At 40.7% G+C, this 24,255-nt stretch overlaps 1 protein-coding gene across 13 annotated transcripts in view; it reads left to right on the top strand.

Annotated features, from left to right (window-relative positions):
- The window catches only part of anks1b (ankyrin repeat and sterile alpha motif domain containing 1B), an 810,941-nt gene that overhangs the window by 129,514 nt on the left and 657,172 nt on the right, over positions 1-24,255 (top strand). The gene's annotated exons all lie outside the window — the stretch shown is intronic.

Raw genomic sequence — 24,255 nt, 5'->3', positions numbered from 1 at the left:
TGGACTGCATATGCTGGAGATCAGAGTCGATGTGTGGTGCTGGAGAAGCACAGCAGGTCAGGCAGCATCCAAGGAGCGGGAGAATTGATGTTTCGGGCAAAAGCCCTGCATCAGGAATGAGGCTGTGAGCAGAGAGGGTGGAGAGACAAATGGGAGGGGTATGGGCATGGGGTGGAAGGTAGCTGAGAGTGCAATAGGTAGATAGAGGTGGGGGCAATGGCGATAGGTTGGAGAGGGAGGGATAGGTGGGAAGGAATATGGACAGGTAAGGCCAGCCATGAGGGCGGTACCAAGTTGGAAGGTCGGAAAAGTTCTTCTGTCATGCTGAATCCAGAGATAGTTAATGCATCTTAAAAGTAAAATACCAAATTATTTGCCTTCTTTGATTAATGCTTTTCAATAATATTTAATGTTAATTTAAAACCTAATTCCAAGTTCTGTGCTTCCCTCTTTTTATTCTCATATCACTATCATTTTATACCAAACAATGTAACTCATGTTTCCTTTGAGTATGTGGGCGGCATTTAATAAGTCATTGACCATATGCTACTTCTTCGCTTGACTGCAGAAACATGTTCCAGTTGTCAGGAAGAATGGATGCACTAATCAATTTTGACAGATGCATACAACTACCTTTTTTGTCCCATCTTGCCAAATAGTGAAATTTGTCTTGACCCCACTTTACATGTAATTTGTTTTGTATTTGATTAAATCCTCATCTGGATAGCACTGATTATAGCATGTTGATCACATTTGAATTAGACTATAAGAAGACTTGCAAGTATTCTAATGACTGAATCCGGAAAAGGAAAACAGGATATATTACCTACTATATTTCGTTGTCTTCCTGTGGTATTTATTTTTGGTCATTAATATATTTTCAGTGCTTCAGTTGAGATTCTGAGCTGATGAAGAACCAGAACATCTCCTTCTTGATCCTGTTTCTCATTTGGTATTACCACTGACAACGAGTTTTTATTGTAGCACCTTTAATGTAGTAAACCATCCCAAAGAGCTTTGTAGGAGTGTGATGAGACAATTCAACACTGAGCCGCATAGCAATGCAAATGCTCAAAAACTCAAACAAAAAGGTCCATTTTAAGAAGTCCCTTAGACAATGCTGGAGAGGTTTTCAAAGTGAATTCAAGTACTTGCAGCTGAATCAGTACTCACCAGGAGTAACGTGATTAAGTTGAACAAAGGCCAGATTTGGAGGACTGAAGGTATCTGAAGGGGGCTATGTGGATGCGATCGATGACGGAAGGGGAATGGGTCATGTATGGAAGGATTTCGAAGTTGGGATGCGAATTTTAAAAGTAAATACATTGCTTAACATAGGTTATTGAGCACAGGGTTAATGAGATAATGTACTGGGGTCAGGGTAGCAGAAGGTGAGATGAAATTAGATTTGTAGTGGTTAGATGGGAAGAAAATGGTCATGTTTTGTATGTTTAGTCAGCGCCCATTGGCTATAACGTGATTGAATTGTGGACGTTGTTTGGATAATGCGAACTTTCTACTGAACGGGTATAGTGATTTTCTATGAGCGACTTTCTCCAGCGTGATTTTCTATAACAGTTTTCTACAGTGTGATTTTCTATAGCGCGAGTTTGCAGAAGAACATAACTGTCACATCATAGCAGAACGACCAGTAAGTCATAGCTGAAGATTTCAGAAGCGATGAGCTTTTATTACAAAGAAGGAAACATGGATATGAGGTTTGAAACACTCTTCAGGTATGGCACCAAGGTGGCAGGGAAATGGTGAAGTTGGCGATAAAGGAAGGAATTTTGCACGGTGACCTGGCTTTGGCCTTACTATCTGTTGGAGGAATGTGAAATCGAGGATGCTATTGAGCTAATAATCTCAAATTTGCTTTCCTCCTCATTTTATTGGGGAAGATATGAGGTTTGGGACAGCAGATTTTCCTCCACACCTTCACAGTAAGATGAGAAATGCACTGCGGAAAATCGAGAGAGAGGACTGAACTTTAGTGTTGGCAATGAGAGAATTCAGTTTCAGGAACAGATTAAACAGCCGCCTCCTGAAGAAGTGAAAAATCAGCTGTATTTCAATGCAAATAAAATGGCCAACAGCTTGGCTCTTCAATTTTTCAACAGTTGCCAAAGACCTTCAAGGCACTATTGAGTGACTGATAATTGCATCCTGCAATTACACAACAGTGGAATCAAATACTCACGTCTCTACCTTCTATCAAAGCCACCAAAGTGACATTGCAGCACAATTTGTATTGATGTTCTTCCTTCTTGAGTGTTGTATGCTGACCAAAGTAGTAGTATGTGTCCACAGCATGTACTTGTTTCAGAATTGCTGTAGCAGCTGCATTAATGTAGCTGCCAGACATTGCACAAGCAGAATTTAAAATAGCTTTGGCTCGTCTGAAAGCATAATTGTTTTTGTCAATCACAGCATTCACTGAATCAAAAGAGAAGCTTGGCACAGTCTCTCATTTTGTAGTCAATTAAAATCAAATTAAGGGTGCTGAACAGATTTTCAGCATTTGCAGTATTTGTCTGGCACTCTCAAAAGGTCTGTCATTGTACTTTAAACTCTAGTGTCAGTACCCCATTTTGATTAAGACATGCTGTTGATATCTCCCATTTTATATGCAGCTTGTATGCTGGACTGTTAAATTACCATATAGAGACAAAGCTTGGAAAATACAATAATTGGACCACCTGCATTTTCAAAAAAGCCCAAAGAACTCCCCTCTCTCATTTTTCTAAACTAAAGCATTGAATGTATCAGATTTTTTGGCCCACCATTTGCATTGAAGATGATGTTTGCAAGAGTGCAACAGGAGGGGCTTGACTGAGTAGTAATTGCCTAATAGCGAGGGTTGCATATTGTATGACGAAGTATTTATGAAACTGCGTAAAGTACAGCACAGAGTTCTAAAGGAGATAGCTGAGGAGATTGTGGAGGCATTGGTGGTGATCATTTAGAAATGACTGGAGACAGGGGGTTGAGGGGGTGGTGGTCCCAGAGGACTGAAAAGTTGCTAATGTCGCACACCTGTTTAAAAAGAGAGGGAAGCAGGAGACAGGAAATTATAGGCCAGTTAGCCTGACCTCAGTAAGATTTTTGATCTGTTATTAAGGATGTGATTGCAGAGTATTTGGAAATGTTTGGTGAAACAGAATTAATTCAATGTGGCTTCATCAAAGGGAGTTCATGTCTAACAAACATGTTAGAATTTTTTGAGGAGGTAACAAGTAAGTTAGACAAAGGAAAGCCAGTGGATGTGATATATTTGGATTTCTGAAAGGTCTTTGACAAGGTGCAGCACAGGAGGCTATTAAATAAGGTAAGAGCCTCTTGTGTTTGGGCAAGGTACTGGCATAGATACAGGATTGGTTGACTGGCAAAAGACAGTGTAGAGATACAGGTGTCTTTGTCAGAATGGGAGAGTTCTGCGGCAGTCAGTATTGGGACCACAATTATTCACGTTATACATTAGTGATCTGGACGAAGGAACTGAGAGCGTTGTTTTTAGGTTTGCAATGACACAAAGCTAGGTGGAGGGACGAGTAGTGTTGAAAAAGCAGGGAGGCTGCAGAAGGACTTAGACTTGCTAGGAGAGTGGGCAAAGAGGTGGCAGATGGACTACAATATGGGAAAGTGTGAGGTTACACACTTTGGTAGGATGAATAGAGGCATAGGATATTTTCTAAACTGGGAAATGGTTTGGGAATTCAGAAGCACAAAGAGACTTAGTGGTCCTAGTTCTGGATTCTCCTAAGGTTAACATGCAGGTTCAGTGGACAGGAAGGAAAATGCAATGTTGGCATTTATTTCAAGAGGTCTAGAATACAAGCACAGAGCTGTTCTGATGCTGTGTAAGGTGGTGATCTGATCATATTTGGAATATTAAGAGCAGTTTTGGACCTTGTATCTAAGGGTGTGTCCAAAAGAAATCTACAAGAATGACCCCGGGATGAAGGGCTTGTCATATGAGGAGCGGTTGAGGACTCTGCATTTTGAGTTAAGAATGGTTAAACCTTACAGAATACAGAGAGGCCTGGATAGTGTGGATGTGGTGAAGATATTTCCACGAGTAGGAAAGATTACATGGGCACAGCCTCAGAGTGAAGGGATGAATCTTTCAAACTGAGATGAGGAAGAATCTCTTTAGCAGAGGGTGGTGAATCTATGGAACTCACTGCCCTGGCATCCACAGTCCTCTGTGTATGTAAGACATATATAGATGGGTTTTTCATTGGTTAAGGGATCAAGAATTAAGGAGAGAAGGCAGGATAACAGGTTTGAGAAACATATCAGCATGGTCAAATGGCAGAGCAGACTAAATGGACCAAATAGCCTTATTCTGCTCCTACACCTGACAGACTTACAAGAATTAAATCAGTTCCATTGGCAAAATTTAGAACATTGATTCTGCAAAATTAAACAGAACATGCAAGTCACCATTGTCCAAGTTGTGCATGATGTTTCCATCCTTGTTACCTGCTCTTCCATCAAGCTGTCTTATTTTTCCCTGAAAAGCAGCATTTACATTTTAATGAATGATTTATTGATTGATTCGCAAAATTTCCTTTTGAAGCTGAGCAGCATTTGACCTTTGGACAGATTCCTCCAAGAGCTCATCTATTCCAACAGTGAAGCTGTATGCTTCATTAGTCATTCAACGACATTTCACTTCAGTCATTCGGTCTTCATTGCTTTCTTCACTGAAACGTACAGCTGTTGGAACATGAGGAAGCTTACTGCAGGAAGAATTCCAAGGTGCACTTTAGTTTTCACTATAAATCTTAACACAAGATTTTTGTTGCCATCTGAGCTAATTCCGGAAAGTTAGAAAGCTTTGTGTTATGCAGGATCCTAGGCACAGTAGCTACAGAACACTCATTCAGTCTGATGTCAGAGCCTTAGTAATCCATCCCTTGTGATGCATTCCAGCATGGCTGCCTCCCAGATGTGAATACAAGTGACCTCTGATCCATATTTTCAATGAAGGAAAGATCAAAATTGCATTTATTGTGCTGTTCATATATACATCATTATAACTGGGTAGACAAGTGCAATTGAAAACAAATATTGGCTTGACAACGTTTTCCTCCTTGAAGGAACTGACTTTTTTTTAAGCTTTTAGCTTAAGTAGTGCTGATTGAAGCCATAGTTCAGTTGTTTATGAATCCTGCCAAAGTCGTAGAGTTGCTTCAATCATGTAGACAATGTGTGTATTACAATTTGCAAACACCTCAATGGACTCTAATATCTTAAAACATCTCTGTCATCTCTGTCGGTTATTGTTTGCTGTAACAAACCTGAAACGTAGCACCATGTACATATTAATTACAATTTCCTAAACCTTCAGTTATGATAGGGAATGTATAAAAATGAAACATTTTGATACTTAATTGTACAGAAGAGATGAAAAATATGAAACATTTCAATCATTAAAATGGCTATGCTGTTGAAAAGCTAAGTGCAGTTTGCAAAATACAAAAATGCTTCATGGTGAAGCTGATGCATTTTGTAGATGATCAATCAATACAGCACAGTGTTTAAAATTAAATTGCTAAATATTAGAAATAATCTTTCTGCTGCAGATGTGAAATGATTGCTTAACTGTTTTTGTTGAAATTCTTAATATTTCTGAGTGAGTGAACACTTTATTGATTTACTTTTCTATGTATATAGTTGTCTCTGCAGCAACCATAATGTCTATAGGCAACAGTCATTTGAATTGAGCTAAGAAATAGAAATAACATTAAGTATTCTATTATTTATTATTTACTGATTCCAATTCTTACCAAGTAGCAACTTGAGAATACAATTTGATTTCTTTCCCATTTCTTTTGGAGGTCAATGGATAGGTTGCCTCAAAATAAATTTACATCGTCTTTCTCTGCTCAGTACCAGCAAATGTCTTTGTTTTTGGCTGTACTCATTATTTTTTCCTTGCTGTTGTTGTGAAGGTCTTGCCTTCAATACTTGTTTTGAAGGATTGTGGAAAACGGATTTCGAGTTTTGTGATGGATTGCTGTTTGTAAAAGGTTTCACTGAGAGTTCACTTCAGACATTGGAACAATTTTTGTAACAAGGCATTTCTTGGAAACCATCTAGTTTCATCTAATTGCTTGGACTTGCTTCTGGGGGAAAGGAAGACTGAGGTCATGGCCGGGAGAGAGGTGATTTCAATTGAACAGTGTTTGCATACTGTTAGAGTTTATTTGTTGGTTGGTTTCCATTTGGGGGAAAAGCTTGATATTGGAAAGGCTGCCAAGCTCCACATTCTGTCTTTCTGAAAAACCCTTGAATCCACTAAGAAAGCTGAAGATTCTGTTGATGTACAACCAGAAGATATCTCAGGACTGTGTTTGCTGAGCAAGCTGTAACTGCCAAGACCCCAGAGACAACTGAATGCACAAAGTGATTGTCTGTGTGTCAGAACATCAAATTAATATCCTCTAAACATTCCATACCTTACCCTTTTTTCCTTTCAAGAATAACCAATTGTATTTGTTCAATTACCTGGCATATGTGTGTGCACATGCATATTTTGGGTTATTTGAAGTTGTTTTAAAAATTTCATATCACAAACTTGTGTTAACCATTTCTGCACCTTCATTTCAAGTTGTGTTTGATAATAAACCAATTTTGTTTATTAAATAAACCTGGTTCATGTATCTTACTATTCCAAACCTAATGTAGAGAGAGCATACAATTGGCAACGTGAATAAAATTTAAACCAAACACACATGTTGTGACCTGTGGAGTAGTAGGTCTAGAGAAAGAGATAGAGATGGTGCATTCTTCCCATCTTTGTCATAGCATTGTCAACAAAAATTTCATTTAGAACTGTACATGATACACAATTGGTTTGTACATGGTATTACAGAGAGATGCTACAACAGTGTAACCATTAACAGAACAGAAATGGACCATGCCAACGAAAGAATGTTCAGAGTAGTGAGTTTACAAGGTTATGCCCAGAGATTGTAAGTATATATGTATATCCGTATTTTGCCAGTGACCTGCAAGACTCTAATTCAATGAGCAAGTTTCAATTACTGATTACACTGATAGTGAATGTCAGAAGATTCATAACATACAGCATATTATATACACAGCTTTATTTTATTTTAATCCTTTATAGATCGGATGGCAGAGTTACGATTGAACATGGTAGTTGTAGTAACCTACATGGAAGAGTATTGAAGATTGATAGCATTGAATGTGACCTTTAGTATTAAATAGTACGATGTATTAGCAAGTTTTGAGAAGATTTATAGCTCTGGTTGAGGTTCTAGATGTAAGTTTATTCACTGAGCTAGAAGGTTCATTTTCAGATGTTTTGTCACCATACCAGGTAGCATCATCAGTGAGCGCCCGGTGAAACACTGGTGTTAATGACTTATTTATGTGTTTAGGTTTCCTTGGATTGGTGATGTCATTTCCTCTGGTGATTGTCATTTGCTGCTCTTTTTCTCTGAGGATGGTAAATGGGTTCAAATTGATGTGTTTGTTGATAAAGTTCCGGTTGGAATGCCATGCTTCTAGGAATTTTTGTGTGTGTCTCTGTTTGGCTTTTCCTAGGATGGATGTGTTGCCCCAGTCGAAGTGGTGTCCTTCCTCATCTGTATGTCGTGTTTGTGGTGAGAGTGGGTCATGTCTTTTTGTCCAATGTAGTGTTTATTGCTGTTCTTGCAAGTTTTTTTCTAAATGACATTAGTTTTGCTTGTTGTCTGTACAGGGTCTTGCAATTGCATTTAGCTGTTGTTTTAGTGTATTGGTGGGTTTGTGGGCTGTGGTGAAAAAAAATAAACCTGCAGAAAAAAATTAGACTAACTCATACAAAATAACAACACAGACAACACAGAAGCATGGATAAAAAAATTATCTGACCGATCCTTAACAGACACTGAAAAAGCCATCTTAGTAAAAGGATTAAATTACAACTTCCAGGATGTGGAGAACAAAGATTTCTTAGCAGCATTAGAAATGACAGCAAGCAACTCACAGAAGAAACCCAGCAAACCATGAGACAGACAATCACACCAACATTAAGCAGGAAAAAGGAAGGAAACACACTCAATGCACAAGAAAGGAAAACACTAGAAGGACTGAAAACAGATAAAAACATTGTTATCTTACCTGCAGACAAAGGACGCTTGACAGTCATTCTAAACTGAACAGACTACGAAACCGAACACACTACTTGTAGATACCGACACTTACCAACAGATGGCAATAGACCTGACCCCACAACTAGAGAACCAAATCACAGCCCTATTAAAAAAAACTTCAGAAATCTGGAGAATTAAATAAGACCGACTTACAAAAAAATGAAACCAGATGGATTCAACACAGCACATTTCTACAGGTTACCCAAAGTTCACAAACCAGGAGCGTCCCTCCCCCCCGACGCATTGTCTTGCTATCTGGAACACCAATGTACGGATTAGCCAAGGAGCTACACCAAAGACTAAAAACTTAATAGAAGACTCACGCCACTCCATTCACTCTACTCAAGAACTCCTGAAGACCATCAAAGATACCAAGATTGAAGAGGATGAAATAATGGTTTGCTTTGACATAACAGCCCTGGTCACATCCATTAACATCAACTTGGCCAAGGAAACACTGACTGCATTATTAGAAGAACCAAAGACATAGACACCAAACACTGCCAACTTCAGCAGCAAGGACAGTGTTATCCAGCTAGTGGACCCATGCCTTACCATTCATTTCACCTTCAACAATAAAACCTGCAGACAAACCAACAGAACACCCATAGGATCGCCAATATCAGGGTTCTTAGCAGAGGAAGTAATGCAGATACTCGAACAAACAGCTCTTCCAACTATCCAAACCAAACTTTAGGTCCGCTATGTAGATGACACCTTTGTCATCACTAAATGAAACAAATTAGAGCAAACCTTCAAGACCATCAATAATACCCTTATTGGCATAAAATTCACTGAAAAGGAGGAAAACAACAACAAACTGCCATTCCTAGATGTTACAGTAGAGTGAACAGCCAATGGGGAACTTCAAACCAGTATATACAGGAAAATAACACATACGGACCGAATATTGAACTGCAGAAGCAATCATCCCAACATCCACAAACGAAGCTGCATCAGAACATTATTTCAACGAGCCACCACACACTGCAGCACAGAGGAACTACGCAGAGCAGAGGAAAATCACCCATACAGTGTATTCAAAAAGAATGGGTACCCAATTAACACAGTCCGCCGATTTCTCAGCAACAAACTCAAACAAGCAGGCAAAACATGTCCAGAAACCCTAGCCACTCTCCCCTACATCAAAGACATCTCAGAAATGCCTGCCAGATTACTCCGACCCCTTGACATCATGGTAGCCCACAAACCCACCAACACACTAAGACAGCAGCTAATGAACTTCAAAGACTCCAAGACCCCATACAGACAACAAGCAAAACTAATGTCATTTTGAAAATGCCTTGCAAGAGTGTAACAGACACTATATTGGACAAACAGGCAGAAAACTAGCCGCCAGGATACATGAACGTCAATTAGCCACAAAAAGACATAACCCACTTTCACTGGTAATCTTACATACGGTTGAGGAAGGACACCAACTCGATTGGGACAACACATCACATCCATCCTAGGACAAGCCAAACAGAGATACGCATGAGCATTCCTAGAAGCATGGTATTCCAACCAGAAGTCTACCAACAAACACATTGCGGTGGACACCATTTACCATCCTCTGAGAAAAATAACAGGAGATAAAATCACCACAGGAAATGGCATCACTAATCCAAGGAAACTTAAACACACAAATAGAAAGCAGGTCACTAACTCCAGTGTTTCACCGGAATCTCACTGATGTTACCTGATATGGTAATGAAATGTCTGAAAACGAACCTTCCAGCTCAGCGAGCAAATCTACATCCAGTACTATGTATTCTTCAAGAATGCAAGAAGAAAATTAGGTTATTCCATTTGCACAATGCCTGCTTAACTTGCATTTGAATGGCAATTGAATGGTAATATGAACATTATTTTGTGTAAGAATGCACAGCAACTGTGGATGTTTAATTTCCATGTGTTTTGAGGAATTAGTGGGCCAAAAATGAAGGTTGTGTGTAGAATGTTTAGTCCTTGCACTTATCATGGCCAGAGAGGACATGCCCTATTTGTGACTTTAAATGTGCACAATGTTTGTAGGGAGGTTTCTGAAACTTTTATTTTTGAAATGGGGACACTCTCAAAGTTGTTACAAGATAGTTGCAAAGGTCAGGTGACCAAGATGACTAACACACAGAACATCTGAGGTTTATGATCCATTCATAATTGTGTTACTACAGATATGGGCCTCCTCTGGAATGGACGTACCAAGGTGCTTACTGCCCGTGAAAGTTACACCTCTATTGTTGGGGGACTTCTGCAAAAAGCACCTCCACACCATGTTTTACAAATTGGAACCATAACGTGAGAACCGGATGGAAAAAAAAATCATCCTGTGTAACATTCAAATATTCATTACCTCCATTGTATAACAATAACATCTGATTGGTCATTAGCAGTTGATCATGTGATTGAAACTATCTTGAGATAATGGGTTACCAAAATCTGATTCAACAGTGGACATTACAGCATTAGAAGCAGTGCTGAGAAGATTTACTGAACTGATTTCTGGGCTGACGAAATTGTCTTATGAAAGGTTGGACTGATTGGCCTTGTATCCATTAGAATATAGAAGAATTAGAGACCATTTTATTGGATCAGATGAGATCTCGAGCTGATTTATAAATGAGGATGCTGAAAGAAGTTTTCTCTTTGTGGAAGAGAGTAGGATTAGTGAGCACAGTTTAAAAGTGAAGGGTCACTCATTTAAGATAGATATGAAAATACTTTTCTCTGAGGATCGTGAGTTTGTGGAATTCTTTGTCTAAGAGAACAGTGGAGACAGTCATTGAATATTTTTAAGGCTGGATTAGACAGATTGCTGATGATTCGGGTATGAGATTAATTGGGAAAGTAGAGTTGAGACCACAGTAAAATCAGCCATGATCTTATACAATGAATGAGCATGCTCAAGGAGCTTAACACCCTATTTCATATGTTCCTATAAGTTTAACATCTGAAGGCCCAGAAAGATCTGGGTAGTCAGCAAAGAACACTGAAATCTGCAGAACGTGACCTGTGAAAGACAGTGTCATCTTTGCATTTAAGAATCTGGAGGCTGAAATAAACATAATAACCTCTTGCCCTCATCCCTTTCCTGTCATATGTTCAATAGTCAGAACTTGATCTCTTGTTGAGCAAGTCATTACAATCAACTTTGATTCCTTTGAAGGAATCTTGCAACAATTCTGACATCTAAATCCGGCTACACTGCATCTGAATTCACTTAAACTACAATTCAAGCGTGCAAAAGACCCATGGTGACTACTGTTGTACAATGAGCCAAACATACAAATTATGAGTTATTCTTTCAGTTTAGGATTTATAAAATGTACTGTTCTCTTTAACTATACCTTCCTTGTGCTCAGATGTGAGTATCCTAGCTATTGGGCTTTTGGAAATGTGTGAATAAATCCTTTCATTTAATCTGACAAAAACTTGCCTAAATTCATTTCCCGTTCCAGGCGCTAAGAAACGTATGCACCTGCTTTCCTGTCTCACAGCTAATAGCAAGGTAAACTGTACAAAGGTATCAACTCCCTCCCAACCAAGTCTGTGACAGTAACCAATGCAATTCTGTGTGCAGAGGTTTCTGGTTTGGTCCTGGATGGAGTTAGGAGATTTCTGTCCCTCCTGGCTGACAGCAAGGTAGGTGATTTAGGACAGTGGTGGTGGACAGCACCATGCTCTGAGAAACTGGGCAGGATGAACTCAAAATTGTGACAATCCAAACTTTCTTAGTCTGCTCGCTCCGGCCCCAGAAAAGATCATTTTGACCATGACATTTTTGGTGTCTTTTCCAATGTATGGTATGTTACATAAGGCAAGTTACTGCAGTTTAAATGGCTTCAGTATTGTAAGTTATGTTGGATCAATTCATAAGATTTCTGCCTGAGCCAGGTAGTATCTGAGCTCCGTTTTTAGAATAGCATGATGGCAAAGTGAGGAGTGAGTTGGCTGCTTTAACTCACGCTCCGTTCCAGCTCAATGGTGGAAATTGAAATGTTCCCCTTTACTGATTCTGATAAAATACCATGTAACCTGATGGTACAATGCAAGGCAAGTCAGTTCCTGTCTTGGAGTACCCACTGCAGAGATATAAGGCCTGGTGGGATGCTAGACATCTGGAAAAGTCTTAAATTTCTCTTAGATTAGTGAATGGCTAGATGCTGATCGCATGACTCAACTACATTGTAGTTTGCTATGTTCTCACCTTTAGAGTGTGTGGAAAAGAATAAAGTAGTGGTAGAAATGCTCTGCTCATGCCAATTCTCATAAAGGCAACTATTTTATGTCGATTCCAATTGGTTATTGTACAAAGTAAATGAAGCTCTAATTTCAAAGCCAGTTTTTGTATTCTCTTACTGAATACTTTTCTTTCAGTAGTCTGTCATTGTAGCTGAATACTGTTCGGCCTACTGTCTTCATCAGGTTTAATAGTTGGAATTTCTAAGGGTGGATTTAATTTAAACTGTTCTCCAAAGAATCAATCAACATTGAATTATTTTTATTTGGTGACTCTCATCCTTTCACCTGTTGCCTCTTTGCTCTGGGCACTTTTCTTCATTAAAACACCAAGAGGGATGCACCAGAGGCAGATGTGGCAGAGAAGGAGAGAATGTTGCAATTGGAACAAGCAAATGATTTCACAGTGGACCTTATTTTAGAGATTCTCTTAACTAGCCTGTTCAGAGACAAGAAACTTTGGAGCACACAGAATTTAAACCCAGGCCTCTTGCTCCAGAGGTAGGGGCATTACCTCATTTTAGATTTTTTTTAAACCATGTGCTCAGACATGTGTACACGCCTCTGAAGCAGGTGGGATGGGAACCTGGGTCTCTCAGCTTAGTGGTAGGAAGACTACCACTGCATCACAAAACCTCAAATATACTTAGACTTTGTGCTTCATAATCATTGCTTATGAGAAATGAATTATTAATGTTTCCCCTTTTACATGACGGCATTCTGTTTGTTAGTGACTTTCTCAAATTGCCATGACTGCTGATATGTAGGGTAACCAGAAGACCAGTGTTTATGCCAATATCCTGTAGGTTTGAGAAGTACATGTGTAGAAAATGTCATAGAGTCATAGAGGTGTACAGCACGGAACTAGATCCTTCGGTCCAAGCTGTCCACGCCTACCAGATTTCCCAACCCAATCTAGTCCCGCCTGTCAGCACCCGGCCCATATCCCTCCAAACCCTTCCTATTCGTATACCCATCTGAATGCCTCTTAAATGTTGCAATTGTACCAGCCTCCACCACATCCTCTGGCAGCTCATTCCATACACGCACCAACCTCTGCATGAAAAAGTTGCCCCATATCTTCCTCTCTCGCCCTAAACCTATGCCCTCTAGTTCTGGACTCCCTGACCCCAGGGAAAAGACTTTGTCTATCAAGTGTGTTGAATATCAAAGTCTAAAGCTGAAAACATGAAGATGAGGAAAGAACTGACCTTTATGTAAACCCAACCAACCTCAAGATACCCCAAAGTTCATAACAGGCAGTTAAGTGGTTTTAAAGTGTTGCAATGAAGGAAGAATTGCAGCTAATTTCACATACAGCAGTGAAATAAATGACCAGATCATCTACTTTGGGTCTTAGTTGCGGGATAAATGTTGGCCAGCATATTGACAGAACTTCACTGCAAAATTACTCTAGAATATAATTATGTCAAAGTGAAAATGTACATGTTTTGCTATAGAAATTGAAGGAAAAAAATTAACTCCAGCTGCTTCTGAAACAAGAAGTTTATTACTCAAAAAAGATAACCTGGAATGAACTAAGCAATTTACATATAACACAACTTGAAAGATTTCAAACATGTAGGATATTTGAGAGTTTATTTTGTTAACACCATCTCTTCACAGGAGCCAAACACTAGTGAGTTGCATTTTCTATCACATATATGGATATGACTTTACAGTTTCTTTCAGTTTCTGATCTTGAGAGTTTGATGACCTTAGTATTGAGTGTTCACACAACTAAGCTTAGACTTATTCAGCTTCAAGTAACTCAGACTTCTAATCAGATACTGCTGGTCTGGAACTTTCAGACTGAAAACCTTGCACTGACCTAACTATTCTCAACTAACTCCTTTCTCATATATTGTTTCATTCACCCACTCAAATAAACTAAAACAATTCAAAGCTATGGATTCTTCTAAACCAAAATAAGTTCCTTATTATTCAAATTGAAAGCAAGCTAATGCTCTTCAATGTTTACTCTGTCAATTCATAAAACTTTCCCAATGCAAATTCCCATTTTCACCCCAAGAAGTGTCTCCCTTAAAGAGTTTAAAACAAAAATCATGGCTTCAGAAAGCCTGACAAGTTGACCGTTGAACCCCTTCATACACAAGGGGGCATAGCTTTAAATTAAGGGGGGGTAGATATAGGACTGATGTTAGGGGTAGGTTCTTCACTCAGCGAGTCGTAGGATCATGGAATGCCCTGCCAGTAGCAGTAGTGGACTCTCCCTCTTTATGGGTATTTAAGCGGGCATTGGATAGGTATATGGAGGATAGTGGGTTAGTGTAGGTTAGGTGGGCTTTGATCGGCGCAACATCGAGGGCCGAAGGGCCTGTACTGCGCTGTATTGTTCTATGTTCTATAACCAAAACCTGTATGCTATTAGTTGAAAATCTAAACTCTCAAATAATCTATCTAATCTATCTCACTTACATCACAGGGTATAAAGAAAATTGCCTATTTTAGTGAGCTTTAAGTTAAGCTTACATGTTGGCTTTGGAAAATTTTTGAATAATCCTAATCTTCTCTGATGTTTTCAGTTGGTCCATTCATTTGCAAACATTAATGTCACATAAGCATTACTGATATTCAGCATCACTCCAATGTTTCAATCGAATTATTAAACAGATCTTGGTAGCTTGAAAGTCAATCACTATGCTGAAATTGTCTGTATTTGTGATTTCTCAATGCAAGGAATAAGATTAATTCTAAGTGTAGTATCTAAATGGTGAAGATGATCATCCTATGAAAGCATGAATTCGTAGCTTTGTCTGGACTGGTTATTGCAGGTCATGTATTTTAAATTTAATTTGAGGAAACAGCTCATTATATAGCTATTCAGTCTTTTTTGTGCAGAATGTAACATTTTGCATTGTGATATATTCATTAGTATGACTGTTTCTGTGCTTGTTAGGTTGGATTTTCTTTATTTTGATGGTAATTGATACATCCTCATAGCTGGCTAAAGCTGCATTAAAGGGTTTCAGGGTGGGCGTCAGTCCCATTCCAGGGACATGTTCAAGGCAAACTCTCCAATTGTGAGGGAGGAACTCTTTTTCTGATGAGGTATAAAACTGAAACAACATATGCTTTCTCAGGTGGAACTAAGCTCATGGAACTCTTCCAAATAGAGGGCAATAGTTCTTCTGGTATCTTGGCCAATATTTATCCCTTGACACCAATAAAGGAGAATACTTCATTGCTGTTTGTGGAATCGTGCAGAACACAAGTTGGCTGCCAAGTTTCCATATATTGTGCTTTTATTTCACGGCCCTGTTGGTACTTTTTGAAATGTCTGTGTCATACCTGTACAAGAAGGATGGATTGCATCTGAATTGGAAGGTGACTAAAGTAATGACAGGGAGATTTGCTAGAGCTGCTTGGGATGATTTAAACTAGTAAGTTGGAGAGTGTGGGTGGATGTGGAGAGGAGGGTGGTGGTGGTGGGACCCAGGGAGGTAGTAAGGAAAGAGATCAATCTGAAACTGGTAGAGTTGAGAGAAAAAGCGAATCAAACAGTTAGGGCAGGCAGGGACAAAGCAGAGAATAAAGTAGGACTAATAAATTAAACTGCATTTATTTCAATGCAAGAGGCCTAACAGGAAAAGCAGATGAACTCAGGGCAGGGTTAGGAACATGGGACTGGGATATCATAGCAAATACAGAAACATGGCTCAGGGATAGACAGGACTGGCAGCTTAATGTTCCAGGATACAAATGCTACAGGAAGGATCGAAAGGGAGGCAAGAGAGGAGAGACTGTGGTGTTTTTGATAAAGGAGAGTATTACAGCTGTACTGAGGGAGTATATTCCTTGAAATACATCCAGGGAAGTTATTTGGTCAGAAGTGAGAAATAAGAAAGGGATGATCACCTTATTGGGATTATATTATAGATCCCCTAATAGTCATTGGGAAATTGAGAAACAAATTTGTAAGAATAATAGGATAGTTATGGTAGGGAATTTAAACTTTCCAAACATAGACTGGGACTGCCATAGTGTTAAGGGTTTAGATGGAGAGGAAATTGTTAAGCAGGTATAAGAAAATGTTCTAATTTGGTGTGTGGATATACCTACTAACGAAGGTACAAAACTTGACCTACTCTTGGAAAATAAGGCAGGGCAGGTGACTGAGGTGTCAATAGGGGAGCACTTTGGGGCCAGCGACCATAATTCTATTAGTTTTGATATAGTGAGGGAAAAGGATAGAACTGATCTAAAAGTCGAAGTTCTAAATTGGAGGAAGGCTAATTTTGGCTGTATTAAGCAAGATCATTCAAAAGCTGATCGGGGGCAGATGTTTGCAGGTAACAGGATGGCTGGAAAATGGGAAGCCTTCAGAAATGAGATAGTGAGAGTCCAGAGACAGTATATTCCTGTTAGGGTGAAAGAAAAGGCTGGTAGGTATAGGGAATGCTGGATGACTAAAGAAATTGAGGATTTGATTAAGAAAAAGAAGGAAGCATATGTCAGGTATAGACAGGATAGATTGAGTGAATCCTTAATGTATAAAGGCAATAAAAGTATACTTATGAGGGAAATCAGGATGGCTAAAAGATTTACAAAGATGTTGCCAGGGTTGGAGGATTTGAGGTATAGGGAAAGGTTGAGTAGGCTAGGGCTGTTTTCCCTGGTGTGTTGGAGGATGAGGGGTGACCTTAGAGAGTTTTATAAAACCATGAGGGGCATGGATAGGGTAAATATACAAAGTCTTTTCCCTGGGGTGGGGAGTCCAGAACTAGAGGGTATAGGTTAGAATGAGGGGGAAAGATAAAAAAGAGACCAAAGGGGCATCTTTTTCACACAGAGGGTGGTGCGCGTGTGGAATGATCTGCCAGAGGAAGTGGTGGAGGCTGGTACAATTGCAACATTTAAAAGGCATTTGGATAGATATGAACAGGGAAGGGTTTGGAGGGATATGGGCCGGGTGCTGGCAGGTGGGGCTAGATGAGGTTGGGATATCTGGTCGGTATGGACGGGTTGTCCGAAGGGTCTGTTTCCATGCTGTATATCGCTATGACTCTTTGTTGATGCTCTGAAAGTCATTTCTTAATTCTTTGACTGGCTGTGTACCTTTCTGGCAAAGTCAATATTTCTCACCCATCCCTAATTGCCGTTCTGAAGGTGGTGGTGAGCAACATTCTTCTAATGTGTGTGGAGAGAGTGCACCCTTGGTGGTGGGGAATTTCAATATTTTGTACCCGTACCAATTACATTGAATGAATGGTGATATAGTTTCAAATCGGCATAGTGGGGAACTTGCAAATGATGGTGTTCCCCTATATGCCTATTCCCCTGATTCTAGGGAAAATGATAAGAGTTGCTGTCAAAGTAACTTGGTTGTTGGAATATGCTGCAGTCTTGGTGTTTCAGTATTGGAGGGGATGAGTCTCTAACTTACAGATCTAGTGCCAGTCAAACTATGTTCTCGATGATAGTCAGTGTATTACCTATAGGAGGAATACCATCATGTGGAAAGTGGTGACTGTTCCATCACACTCTTGATTTGTGCTTTGTTGATGATAGAAAGGGTTGGCCAGGTTAGATGATGAGTATTGCAGAACATCATGCCTCTGAGATGCTGGTGTTGGCTCCTTGTTTAGGTGGCTTTAATCAGCATATTGAAGGACGCTATGATGCACCTCAGGAGCAGGTAAGATTTGAACCTAGCCCACCCCCCGACTCAAAGGTAGGGACACTATCACTGCACCTTTAGGCCTCCGTATTTAGGTGCTTGTCTTGTTAAGCCAGTTAAACTTCTGGAACAGAGGTGGATTAGAGGTTGGGTATTCTGTGGTTTGTGACTCACTACCCATTGCCTTTATCAGAGTAAGGTAATTTTTTTTAATATTAACCTGTTTTTCCAATACACCTGTTCAGAGATGTTATTGCACACCTCTGGAGCAGATGGGACTTGAACCCAGGCCTCCTAGTACAGGGGTAAGGACATTACCACCATTCCACAGGACCCCCACCCCCCCCCCCCCCCGCAAGAGTGAAGTAGTTAATGCATTTGTTTTTGCTGAGTTCACCTGTGATGGGTTATGCAGCGGATGACCTTCTTTCTCAAGTTATCGAAACCAAAACACACAACATTGATCACAGTCTTAGAATCCTCCACATTTCTCTCTGAATTGCACATCTCAATCAACACTGATTTAAACTGCTCAACCCCATTTCAATGTTGGCTAAACTGCTTTCACTGCCGTCGGAGGTCATTAGTATCCATTAGATCAATTAAAAGGTGGAGCTCAGCTGGAGAGCAGGACTGGAGGTTGTGGGGACCAGTCGGATTGGTTGGAGGGAAGGACTGAAATCTGTCAGGGCAAATACATCAAACTCAATTTAACTTTATTTCCCTGTGAATGATCATTGGACCATTGCAGATGCTCCTCTTGGCTACTGTGGTAACAAAGATGGATTGCTATAAATTAATTAGCAAACTGAAAACAACTCATGCATGTGCTTGAGAGATTTTAAAATGAATTGATTGTGCATGTATGGAATGGAAAGAAAGACCAATTTGTATTTGTTTAAGTAGGATCTTTTATGATTTCCAAACATCTCTGAAGGGCTTCCCAATTAAACATTTTTGAAATATAGTTAGTCATTACTGCAAAGCAAAAGGATGTAAATGCAGAAAAATTGAGTGAACTTGTATTTCAGCAGCTAAAATGTTAACAACTTCTTAAAAACTCCTCCTTTTATCTCTTTTCAGACATTTCAGTTGTTGACCTACTTAAAAGTTTATTTCCAAAAAGTGGCTTGAACACAATGAAGGGGATGAAGCTCTGGTGTGTCTGTGGATAAAGATACAATAAATTAAAAACAATAATTTATCGCTGCCTTTGCAAGAGTGCTACAACTTGGAGATTCATTAACAAGTTAATTGAAAATTGTGACAATTTTTGTTTCATTTATAAATGACAAGAAGGTTCTCTTTAACTATAGTGTAATACTGTAATTTCTTCTGGGTATTGATGGACTTTCAACTTTCAATGTGCGATAGCACCTTTTTTACAAGATTTTCTTTGCTCCCTATCACACTGGTAGTAGTCTCTTCCTTGCCATAGAGCTACCAAGAAGAATATGTCCACTGGAGTGGTCCATATCCTGAGAATTTGCAAAGGAATCAGTTCCAGACTAGAAGCACTCTGATCCAGCCTAGAGTGTAGAATTCAACTGCCTGTGGCATACCAAGATTCATGCACTTCAGCTTTCTCAGGATTCAGTCTGTAGTAATTTATTTTTGATTTGGTGTGATAATAAGAAGGGTAGCACGATCAAGTGAAAGGAAAAGTATGCATGCCTGACACAATTGTACGACATTTTTGTGCCTTTTTTTTAAGCAAAACATGAACCAGTTTGGATGAGGTTGAAATAGTAGACAGCAATGTGTGATAGGAATACATCAAGCAATTGTTTGCTATAATATCATCAAGACAATCATTAATTTCTTGATTTGTGCCATTGAACATGAAAAATGCACCTGGGATTTTCCATTTTAAGTACGGCAGTGACTATCTTAGAATGGCATCACTTCTAAGACATCCTACGGCTAGTGGAACGAGCAATCACTTGTCAGCTCGTGTATTTAAACAAGTTTCAGGGCCTGGATAAATGGTGAATCACATGCAGCTGTTGGGGAAGACATTCTTGCCCCTGCCAGAACTATCAGGGAGCAGGGATTCTAGAACTGTAATTGAAGACCACCCATGCATTGTTTCCTCACTGCAAAATGTCACCATCTTCTCCCCCCCCCCCCCCCCCCCCCCCAACATATATATACACACACACACACACACACAATCAGAAGACTCTCTCCTTCATAAAAGCCCCTTCAGGCATTCTGACCCTGGCTGGTTGGCTCAGAATGGAGGACATCTTCTACCTTGATGAGTAAAAGAAGGTCTCTCATTGGAGCCAGGACAGAGGTCACACTGGAGGTCAGTGTTACAACTAGGCATAAAAGACCTAATGCAGAAAGTGGCTGAACAATTTCCTGTGCTCTGCAAGAGTAAATGCCTAGGGTTTCTTACACAGAGCCATCCCTCCGTTCAGTCTAACCCTGCCTCTGTACAGCCATGTCACTGAGGCATGCTAACATCACTGTCACTGTGGGGCTCACACCCACCAGATGCTGCCAGTCTGCCAACGCCTTCGAGACACTCTGCCTCCTCCTGCCTCACCGGGGCAGGACTCATTACCTGGATGAGCTCATCACATGCTCATGCACGCATTCCTATCACACTTAATCCTACTCTTTCTCTAATAACAGGGCATGCACGTGTTTTAGTTTTTTTAATATATACACACACACACACACACACACACACACACACACATACACACACACACATATATTAAAAGGGAGGGCTCAGGCTGCTGGAGGGGTTCTGGATCTCTACATCCTCATCCCCTTCGAAGACCAAGGCAGTCCCACTGGTGGGGGTCCATGATGGAGAGATTGGAATGGCAGGAGAAGCCAGTGAGGGACTTTGCAATCTGCTCCTCTCACCTTTGCAGCCACTCTCTCCTATTCCTGTAGTGTGCATCTTCATTGGGTTCTCTCTCACCTCTTCCCACATAAACACGGTCAAGAGACAGCTCAATAGCACAGGCTTGAGAACCCTCAGAGAACATGCAACAAGGCACTCACCAGCAAAAGGACAGTTCCCTCGGTGGGCGCTCTCGCTAGATTAGAACTGGCACAATTCAATGAGGACATCCCTGATTCCTGTCCCCATCCAGTAGGCAAAGAAATGTTTGAGGTCTCTGATACTTGTGACTACTGGAGACTCTTTCCCCCAAGTAGAGTCCATTCCTGTGTATTCAGTTGTAAGTAGCAAAGCCAGTTGCAGAGACAGGCAGGAGAACATCAGGCTGCATGCCCTCACTAGACTGGAGTGGAAGATCGAGGAGTCCATCCATTTGTGTACTGTGGTAGCTCTAACATTGGAGAGTTTGGTTGCCTCTACAGAGGCATTTTAATGTGCATTGCCAGCAACCCCTTAACTCTCATCATGTTCCTGGGTAACCAGAACATGCTGTGCTGGTAAGCTTTGGCTTCTGCCAGCTTGGTAGTTTACAGACTGCATTTACCTCCCGAGTGGCATTACTCACTGAGAGATATGAGATGGTTATCAGGAGAAACTGTACTCCGGCTCCATGCATTAATGAGACCTGTTTGGAATGTGATTTGAGTGCTGTGATTTGCTGGTCATGTAACAACTGAAGACATCTGAATCCGATTGTTAGTTCACTAGAGTCCTGATTAATCGGGGCCCATCAATTGGCGTAAGGTATAACTATGTCCTACAATGATATCGCCTCCCATTTTGGCTGTTGTCATTTCTCTTTTGGTGTTGTGCAGCTGGTTTGAAACAGGCAGGTGAGATTTAGCTTGCCTTCAGCCTTAATCCTCCCCTAATGGAAACCACCTTACCATGCTACTCTTGAGCATACCTGCCAAAATACTGTCTGTCCCCTGACCCTCAGTTTCCAGCTCTGAGCTGACAGTATTCCAGTGCGCCCTATTCTGGTGACCATTCCATTTGCTTCACCAGAAACGGCCCCCCAAACATTGGTCTTGGATGATGTTCTGGACACAGCCTTCCCAAACCCAGAGAGTTTGCAAGCCAACAAGAGTCATGTATATTGGAGCCCAGGCCCTTGATTGATTGGAGCACCCAAACTCTGAATTGATACCCATTACCAACTTATCCTTCCTCAGCTTCAGTACTTTAGTGATTCCATGCAGTGCTGACACTACCGTTCCCAGTTTACCCCCTTCACAATGCCATGCCCTTTATCCAGAAGCACCCCCTTCCCAATGTGTGCCAAATCCTGCCCACTGTTTGCTGTATGTGCTTTGGGCTTGGAGGTATCCCACACGTTGACTGTACTTGGAGAAATAACTGAGAGCATTATGTAAAGCCATACTCCCATAAGGACGAAAAAGCAAGTATTTACCCTAATGTGGAAGAAGCTTTTTGCTGTTTGATTCTGAAGTATTGAATTTCTTGATTGGATCAAAGTTAATTGGGAAGATAAAATTAATTCTCACATACTTTTCTTCGAATGGATGCAAATGCATGCACAAGGGCTCCTCACCTACTTGCTGGTGATGTTCTTGACCAGTCTCTGATGGGGACAATGTAATTAATGAAGTCTATCTCCATGACAAGGGTCTGTCTTTATTTTTTCCACTCACATAATTAGATTCACTCACCTGCCATTGTTCTTGCCATCTCTGGAAAATCCTCCCCAAAATATTTGATATATTTAGCCAGCTAACTGAGAGAGGGGAAAAGATATGTTAATATTTCTGTATTCTACCTAATTAAAACTCATTTTTACAATAAGGTCAATTCAGTATGACTTTTCAATCCAAGTAAGCAGAGTTTATGAAGAAATAGAATAGGCAGAAATATGTAGCAGGTCTTCCAACATTTTTAGACAAAGAAGTATAGTTAATATTTCAAGTCAGATTAGATTAGATTAGATTACTTACAGTGTGGAAACAGGCCCTTCGGCCCAACAAGTCCACACCGCCCCGCCGAAGCGTAACCCACCCAAACCCCTACATCTACATCTACCCCTTACCTAACACTACGGGCAATTTTAGCATGGCCAATTCACCTGACCTGCACATCTTTGGACTGTGGGAGGAAACCGGAGCACCCGGAGGAAACCCACGCAGACACAGGGAGAATGTGCAAACTCCACACAGTCAGTCGCCTGAGGCGGGAATTGAACCAGGGTCTCTGGCGCTGTGAGGCAGCAGTGCTAACCACTGTGCCACCGTGCCACCCACTATTTTATTTCAGCATTCCAGCCATGTATTTTACTCTTGTGTAAATTTTGTCCTTTGAGCTTGTTTTGGTCTCTGCCCAGACAGAGGTAGCTGCTGGAATCTGTGCCCTTCCTGTGGATGCACAAGGGCATCATCATATTAACCTAACAGTGCCTGGGGGCAAGTCAACCTTTGGGGAGGATGACGAGCAAACCATGTGATTAGCACCACGTCCACAAATATCCACTCTCTCTGCCACCAATGCTCAGTAGCAGCAGTGTGTACCATCTATAAGACACACTACTGAAATTCATTAAAGATCCTTTAGATTGGACCTTCCAAACGCACAACCACTTTCATCTAGGACAAGGGCAGCAGATACATGGGAACACCTCCTGCCCTACAATTTCTCCTCTGAGCCACTCACCTTCCTGACCTGGAAGTATCGATGTTTCTTTATTGTTGCTGCCTCAAAATCCTGACAATCCCTCCCTGACAATATTGTGGGGCGATCTATAGCAAGTGAACTGCGGCGGTTCAAGAAGGCAGCTCATCACCACCTTCTCGCAGGCAACTAGGGGCAGGAAATAAATGCTAGCCAACCAGCGATGCCCATGTCTCTCAGATGAATTTTAAAAATAAACCTTTGGTGTGTCTGTTTACAGGCTCCCAGTGTGGGGTGCCCCTTTTTCAAAGGAACAGGCTTGATCAAGAGACTCAGCATGTGAATGGAGGTGGCTCTTGAAAGCCATTATCCTGTCGCTGCTGCCTCTGAACCCCACTCCCGCATTCCCTCCCTCTTCCCAGCTGCTAGCTGTACCCTATGAGAGGATTGTTCACTGAAGAACCTCCTATCCTACACGCTAATTAACATTGGCATTTCAGCTTGAGTCTTACTTGAGCAAATTTAAACGTAAAGGCCGTTACTGCTTTATAGTTTGATTATTTGTTTCAAGCATCGATCCAGGTATAATCCAGTATTGCAGATACCTCGTCTGACCAAGGCCCCTTTTAAGGCTACATACAGCTGACATCACCATT

This window comes from Chiloscyllium punctatum, chromosome 44, assembly GCF_047496795.1.
Source record: "Chiloscyllium punctatum isolate Juve2018m chromosome 44, sChiPun1.3, whole genome shotgun sequence".
Classification (NCBI taxonomy): domain Eukaryota; kingdom Metazoa; phylum Chordata; class Chondrichthyes; order Orectolobiformes; family Hemiscylliidae; genus Chiloscyllium; species Chiloscyllium punctatum.
The sequence above is the reverse complement of the archived record's forward strand: the minus strand, read 5'-3'. Positions and strand labels throughout refer to the sequence as shown.